We start from the raw sequence: 6,866 nt of genomic DNA on the forward strand, positions 1-6,866 counted from the left end.
GCAGGCAAAGCCGCTCTTGCCAGCAAGGTTCGCCCCAGAGCCCACCTGTCCGGTCCAGGAGTCGCCATGAGAGGAACAGTGTGACAGGGCCAAGGACTGAGAGGCCCAGGCAAAGGGAGACACCATCTCGGAGATGCCGCCAGCAAGGTTGGGCCCAGAGCCCATGTGTCCAGTCCAGGAGTCACCGTGACAGTAGTGGGACAGAGCCAAAAACTGAGAGGCTCCGGCGAAGGGAGACATGGTCAGGGACATCCCCTGGAAGCAGCCGCTCCCGCCAGGAAAGCTGGGCCCAAAGCCCACCTGTCCGGTCCAGGAATCGCCGTGACAGGAGTAGTGGGACAGAGCCAAGGGCTGAGAGGCCCAGGCAAAGGGAGACACCATCCTTGGCGTCCCCCAGACCCAGCTGCTCGCACCAGCAAGGTTGGGCCCGGAGTCCACCTGTCCGGTCCAGGAGTCGCCGTGACAGCAACAGTGGGACAGAGCCAAGGGCTGAGAAGCCCAGACGAAGGCAGACATGGTCAGGGACGTCCCCCAGACACAGCCTCTCCCGTGAGCAAGGCTGGGCCCAGAGTCCACCTGTCCGGTCCAGGAGTCGCCGTGACAGCAACAGTGGGACAGAGCCAAGGACTGGGAGGCCCAGGCGAAGGGAGTCATCATCAGGGACGTCCCCCAGACGCAGCCGCTCCCGCCTGCAGCGCCGGGCCTCCAATCAACCTGTGCGGTCCAGGAGTCGCCAGGACGGGAGCAGGAGGACAGAAGCGCGTGCTGAGAGGCCCAGGCAAAGGGAAACGTCGTCAGGGACATCGCGCAGGAGCAGCCGCTCCCGCCAGCGACGTCGGACCTCAACTGGGACCTCCAACAGCAGCACGTAGCGCCATCTTTTCTTTCTAGTCCATGTGTTCCCTGCCAGAAGTGAAGGTGAGAACGGTCAGTAGAGGGACCTTGAGATCTGCAGGTCTGAGAGAGAATCGTGTTAGCTCTTGATCTTTCTACTGGCAGGAAAGAAGTCTGTGCTAAATACCTTGATTTCTGTGTAGCCATGTATTCAGAGACAAGTCACTCAAGGATGTGGCTAATTAAAAAGGACTCTTGTTCCTGCCTTTAGACTCCAACCTCGGATGTTTCCCCACTGCTTACCCTTGAAAGTAACCCACTCCTTAATGGGCTTGGATATGCTTAGGGAGACATTCAGAGCATGGTGGCTCTTAGGGGAGCTGTGTCTGAAAAGGATGTGTGCTGGCTTGCTATCCTTGCACAATCTCATTGCAGTAAAGCCAAAAAAGAAGAAGGAAGAGAGTGAGACACTGCCTCAAGTGTCTGAAGAAAACTTTTACAATATTGATGCTGATTTGAAAGACTTGATTGGATCTTCAAAGAACAAACCAGACAAGACTGAGGAAATACCCTGGGACAAAGAGGATGCACAGGACTCTGCCCCAGATGACCATCTGGGACCTTTGCCTGAGAAGGACGCAGCTCAGGAGCTGAGTGCTTTCAAGTTTTCCTTCTCTGGAGGCACAGAGGAGTTGGCCATCAAAGAAGGTAACAGCAGAACCCTTCTAACAGTGCCATTGCTAAGGAAGAACTTCTGGCAGGCACTCTAGAGCATTATGGTGTAAAGAAAGTCAGGATCCCAGGGGATTTTCAGCAGCAGAAGTCAGTAATGAGGCAGAAGCATTTTGATCTTCATTTCTGCTTGCCATGGCTGTGGTAGATTAATGAGAGGTAACTCATGCTCGCAGTTCAGGAATTCTGAAAAGCATGCTTTGAGAAGGCATTGGGGTTTTTGCTGGGTGGTGAAAAAGCTTGTGTTCATGCCCTGAATTCCTCAAACAGGGAAAAAGGTGACACACAAGTCATGTCAAATTTCATGGAACCCATCAAGATTTAAAGGAAATGTGCATTAATGTAGAGGGAGGAGCAAAGTCTGGGAGCTGACCCCAAGATGCACGAACATTCTGTTTGTTACTGAATTCTATTCTTGGACCTTTAGCAAAAGGAAACGGAATGACACATGATCATTGGGGTGTCCTAACCTTAGATAAAATGAGGCCGTATGAAATGAAGATGAAACAACATTAAATTGAGCCCCAGTCATGTAGGAGAGAAAAGAAACTGCATGAAGTTATCCAAAATATTAAAAAACCCAATGCAACACCACAAAGCAACAACCCCCCCACACACTTCTGCTGAACTCAGAAGGTATTCAGTGTCTTCTGAATGCAGTGATAAATGTTTAAGATATAAGGGATCCCTAGAACAAAGTGGAAAATACAGATGAGCAGAGATGTAGCTTAGAAAATCTGGCAGGGGCAGATTCTGTCCTTCCTTTCCACTGTAAGTATTTCACTTGAAAGGAGGAATTTGTCCTGACCAGTAGAGGAATAATGTGGTTTTGGCTTTTTTCTCTATCGGTGCTGTTATCGCAGAGCCTTACGTACATGGAACCACAAAGCCGGAAAAAGACACGTGGCAAAAGGATCCACGTTTCTGAGACAGCAGTTCTGACGGTGATGATGAGCCAGAGATGTCAGGAAGTGAAAAGGACCAAGAAATGCAAGTTCCATTTCTCTTTGTTTTCTACTTGGCTGTAGTAGTTGGAGGCTGTGGGAATATTACTAGCAGCACTCGGGAAGTGGGAAAGTGACATTGCACGCCTCTGAGCAGTGACAGTCATCTTGGAAAACCATTTGTGCTGCACAGAGTGAAAACTCCCAGCAGCCCATTTGATGTGAAGTTGCATATGAAAAAAGAGAAGTAGAGCACAAGAAATTAACTGGGTCATTTTGGTTTGACCAACTCCAAACTGAGTTTGCCCAAAAGCCAAAGACGCAGTCAGTTTTCTCTTTAGAAGTGGGTTTTGTAAAATAAAAAGTTCTATTTGGTTACCAGGGAATAAAGCTCTTCAATGTATACAATTTCTCTAAAGCACTAGAGTTTAAGACATGTTCATGGAATTTGATAGTACAATTGAAGATGCTCAAATCCCTTTGTACTTGTCTAGGTTTCTTTTTTTACTACGCACAGAAAGTGCTAGAGATTTTTTCTTCTCCAAAGATGATGAACGCCTAAGAGGTAGGACAGAATTTCTTCACCCCCTTTTGTATTTTTTTCCTTTTAAACTCTTCCTAGAATTCAGTGAGGAGGAAAAAATGCTGCCTAGTTATGAAAGTTTTCTAGAGAAAATTTGCCACCCTTACTTGTGGTCCAATTTGTGGTAGAATCCTGTGAGAAATTCCTGGTAAAATAAAGGTCAAGCCGATTTCTGTGGTTTTTTTTCTTTCAGATAGTTGCCTAATAGTAATATGGACTTGTAGAGTTTACCAAAAATTTAGTCACTTGACAGGTTACCTAGACATTTTGGATCCTTTCAGGTATGTATATCATCTTTAACTTTTTCCTCTCTTTCTGGTGTTACCTTTAGAAATGTTTAGTGTCCTTGTCAGCCACATATGTCCCTGTGGTTCCTTGTCCTAATGAATCTGGGGCTTTCTCATCTGAATCCAGTGAATTTTGCATTTAGAAACAAAGAAAACAACAACCAAGGGAAACACAGACGGTCCCCACAAACTGCACAGGCCCCCAAAACAATTGCTGGTTATGTTTGGTAGAATAGAGTCTTAAGACAGGCTTAAAGGATGTGCCTTTCTTGGACTGATTAGATAATTCTGATGAAGTGCACGGCTGTGTTCATACAGTTACCAGCCTGCAATCTTCCAGCCTGTCTGATTTACAGGGTGTGTTGAAATGGAGAGCTGATTCCTCAGCAGGCCTCAGTTCTGGGGGAAGATGCGGGGTGCTGGTGCTGAGCTTTTAATGAAACAGCTGCAGTTTCACTGCAATTTAGATTGCAGCATCTTGAGGAAAACTGCTGCTGCCTTTCATTGCTCTTAGTACACCAGGCTGCAGTAGAGAACATTTCTGCTGGAGCCAAGGTGTGGTGGGGGGCAGGAGAACAGGAAGGATGTGAAGAAACGATTTCTGACTTTATTGCTGTTTTGTTTGTGATTGTTAGAAGCAGCAGCACAATCAGAAGTGTTTAAGCCCATTAATTGGTTGTTTCTTTTGTGCAGAGGGTCCAAAGGTATTTTGTAGATTAGAAGAGCTTAGTGAAGAAATAGAGGGTCAGGAAGACAGACATAGATTATTGCTTGAGGTGAGTATGAAACATCTGTTTCCCGGTAACTCTAGGTGAAAGCAGAGCATGGGGAAGGAATGCAGGTAGGACTGTGCATGCAAAATATATTCAGAACCTCGAGGAGAGCTTTAAATTTGTAATAACCAGGGAAGAGAAGTTTTGTAGTGTACCAGCGTGCATAACATCATGTTGTGTTGTCCAGTCAGGTAAACCACGACGTCTTTGTGTGTTACAGGATCAGCTACTCGACTTTATGTAGTTTAGAGATACAGTGAATTTAGAGACTTCGCCTGATAGTGGATTCAGAAACTTCTCTGAAGACTTTCTTAGATGTTCGTTATTTTCTGGAACGCCAAAGGAAGCATAAGGATACCAAATAGAAAGTGGAAGCAAACCAATAAACCTTTTACTGATCAGAAGCGAGTCTCGTTTGTTCCTTGAAGAAGTTGCCAACCAACGTTACTTTCAAAATCTTTACAAAGATCTAGCAGGGATAAATATCTGCAAACCCTGTTAGGCCATGTTTTGGAGCTGGGGCTGAGGGTCTCGTGTCCTGGGGAGCCAGGGGAAGGCTCCAGTCCTGACTGTGCGGCCAGGCCGGGGCCCTTGAGCTCCAGCCCATCCCTGGTGGCTCCAAGGGCAAGCAGGAATGTCAAGGCTCCCCCAGGCCTAGGCCAGGCCAGGCCAGAGCAGTGTCCGCAGCCCCTCCAGAAGCCCTCTGCCAAGCCCGACCTGGGCACTGCCCCCAGCCCAGGGACAGGCAGGTGCTTTGCTCCAGAGCCGTGGCCAGAGCAGCAGAGCTGTCACAGCCCCAGCAGGTTCTGGTCGGTGTGAGGCCCGAGCAGCACCCGTGGGTGCCCTGGGCAGTGCAGGAGCAGCACAGGAGCAGTGTCCAGGGCCTGGGCAGGCACAGGGGTCAGCCTCTGCATGGCGACACAGCATGCAGGCTCCAGGGGACAGAGCCAATGGCCCGAGACATGAGCAGCTCTGCGGGGCTCTTAGCCTGCAGCAGCATCGGCCCCAAGGCTGCTCTGTCCCTGCCCGGCTGATGGGCAGAGGCCTTGCAGAGCAGGGGCCATTGAGGGCACGGCTGTCCCAGCAGCTGCCCCTGGCCCAGCTGGGCCCCGCTTTGGGAGGAAGGAGGCTCCCAGCCCCGGCATGGCTGAGCAGCTCCTGCCTCCCCCTGCCTCTGCTCTGTGTGCCACGCTGCCTGCCAGAAGAGCCCCTGGGCCAGGCTGTCACAGGGCTGCTTTGCCCTCACCTGGCTCCCTGGCAGCAGGACACTCCTGCTTGCTGTTAGCAGTGATTCCCTCTCTATGAGTGACGTGGTCTCTTTAAAATGTATGTCCTCTCTCTGTGTGGGAGAAAGAAGAGTGCGGGGAGTTTGCAGAACAGGCCCAGAGCCAAGAGGGCTCAACTCCCTGCTCAGCCCTGTGTGAGCCCTGCTCCTGTCCGCCTTCTCCTCCCCTCATCTCGTCAAGCTACACAGCAGTGTTCTCTGGCTGTTCCTCAGCTGAATTTTGGTAGGGAGAGGCAGGTGAGCCTGCAGTAAGGCCCAGAGCCCCGTGGTGTGGGGCCCCTCTTATCCCTGGGTAGCCACGTCCCTGCCCTACCTTCTCCTCCCACTATCAGGTAGCACTGACACCTGGCTTGAGTCCAGTGCTCCCTTCTGGGGCCTTGGTCGCATGGCACACTGTGGCCACTTTGACACCATCATCCTGTATCCAAAATTTACTCTAGAAACATTTTCCTTTTCAGAAACACAGGCTTAGTCTTTGGGCCAATACTTTTTCCTGTTACATCTTTGAAAGGATTTCAGAAGTTTCATTGTTTGACAACTTCTTCAAGCAACAAAGAACAAGCACTTGTGATCTCTTGCAGCCTGCAAGAGCTGGACGGCCATGGGAGCTGGACGAATTGCATCTAGAATCTCTCAGAATATGGCTGGAGGTGGCCAGAAGATCTGGCGCTCCTGGGTTCTCTTTGGAACCCCTGGGTAGTGGTGCTGTGTGCGGCGTGGGTGGAGCAGGCGAGAGCGTAGCTACGAAGTCCTGAGATGAAGGAAGGAGAGAGTGGACACTTGTGTAGATGCCAAGGAGCTTTATTTCCCAGGCGGGACCAGGGACGGGTTTCAAAGGAGGAGGGCTTGGGAAGGCACTAATAAAGGGAGTGGGCGTGATAGGAAGAAACACAAGGCTACCAACAGATGAATCAAGGGAGGAGTGTGTGGGTTACAGCTGAGCCTCTGAGGATTACATAAGGGAGGGAAGAGGCCCTGGAGGAAAACCATACAGCAAATAAGGGATGACTGACGCAGAAAATTCTTGAAATAAAGGGGGGGTGTTTACAATGACAGACAGGAGAGGTAAGCAGCACCAAGAGGGAGGAAATAAACTTATAAAGGCATAAAGGGAGGGATCAAGGGATCAGTCTTTCTGAGGGACAAGCCATTGGTGGGAAAATAAGAGATAAACAACTTAGGGAGAAACCATTGTGAGGGGAGAACATGGGGGGAACCGAGGGTCAAACCATATATTTAACTTACAAAAGGAATAACCAACTCAAAGAAACATTTCTAAAAACACACAACATCACAATCTCTAAAAGATGTATTTGTTTTCTTTCACTTTCCTTTTAGAATTCTTATACTTCACCAGTCAGTCCAGAAAATCAAGAAAATCTAAAGACCTTCTTTACATACGTACAAGGAACTGATCCTGTAACACAC

The 6,866-nt window shown here is 49.2% G+C and overlaps 1 long non-coding RNA gene across 1 annotated transcript; it reads left to right on the forward strand.

Moving 5' to 3' along the window:
* The first annotated feature begins 2,566 nt into the window (after nt 1-2,566).
* On the forward strand, nt 2,567-4,533 carry LOC127061289 (uncharacterized). Its single transcript, XR_007780777.1, has 3 exons — nt 2,567-3,075; nt 3,287-4,156; nt 4,374-4,533. It is a non-coding gene; the product is annotated as an uncharacterized LOC127061289 (long non-coding RNA).
* The last annotated feature ends 2,333 nt before the right edge of the window (nt 4,534-6,866 follow it).

This window comes from Serinus canaria, unplaced genomic scaffold (assembly GCF_022539315.1).
Source record: "Serinus canaria isolate serCan28SL12 unplaced genomic scaffold, serCan2020 HiC_scaffold_502, whole genome shotgun sequence".
NCBI lineage: Eukaryota > Metazoa > Chordata > Aves > Passeriformes > Fringillidae > Serinus > Serinus canaria.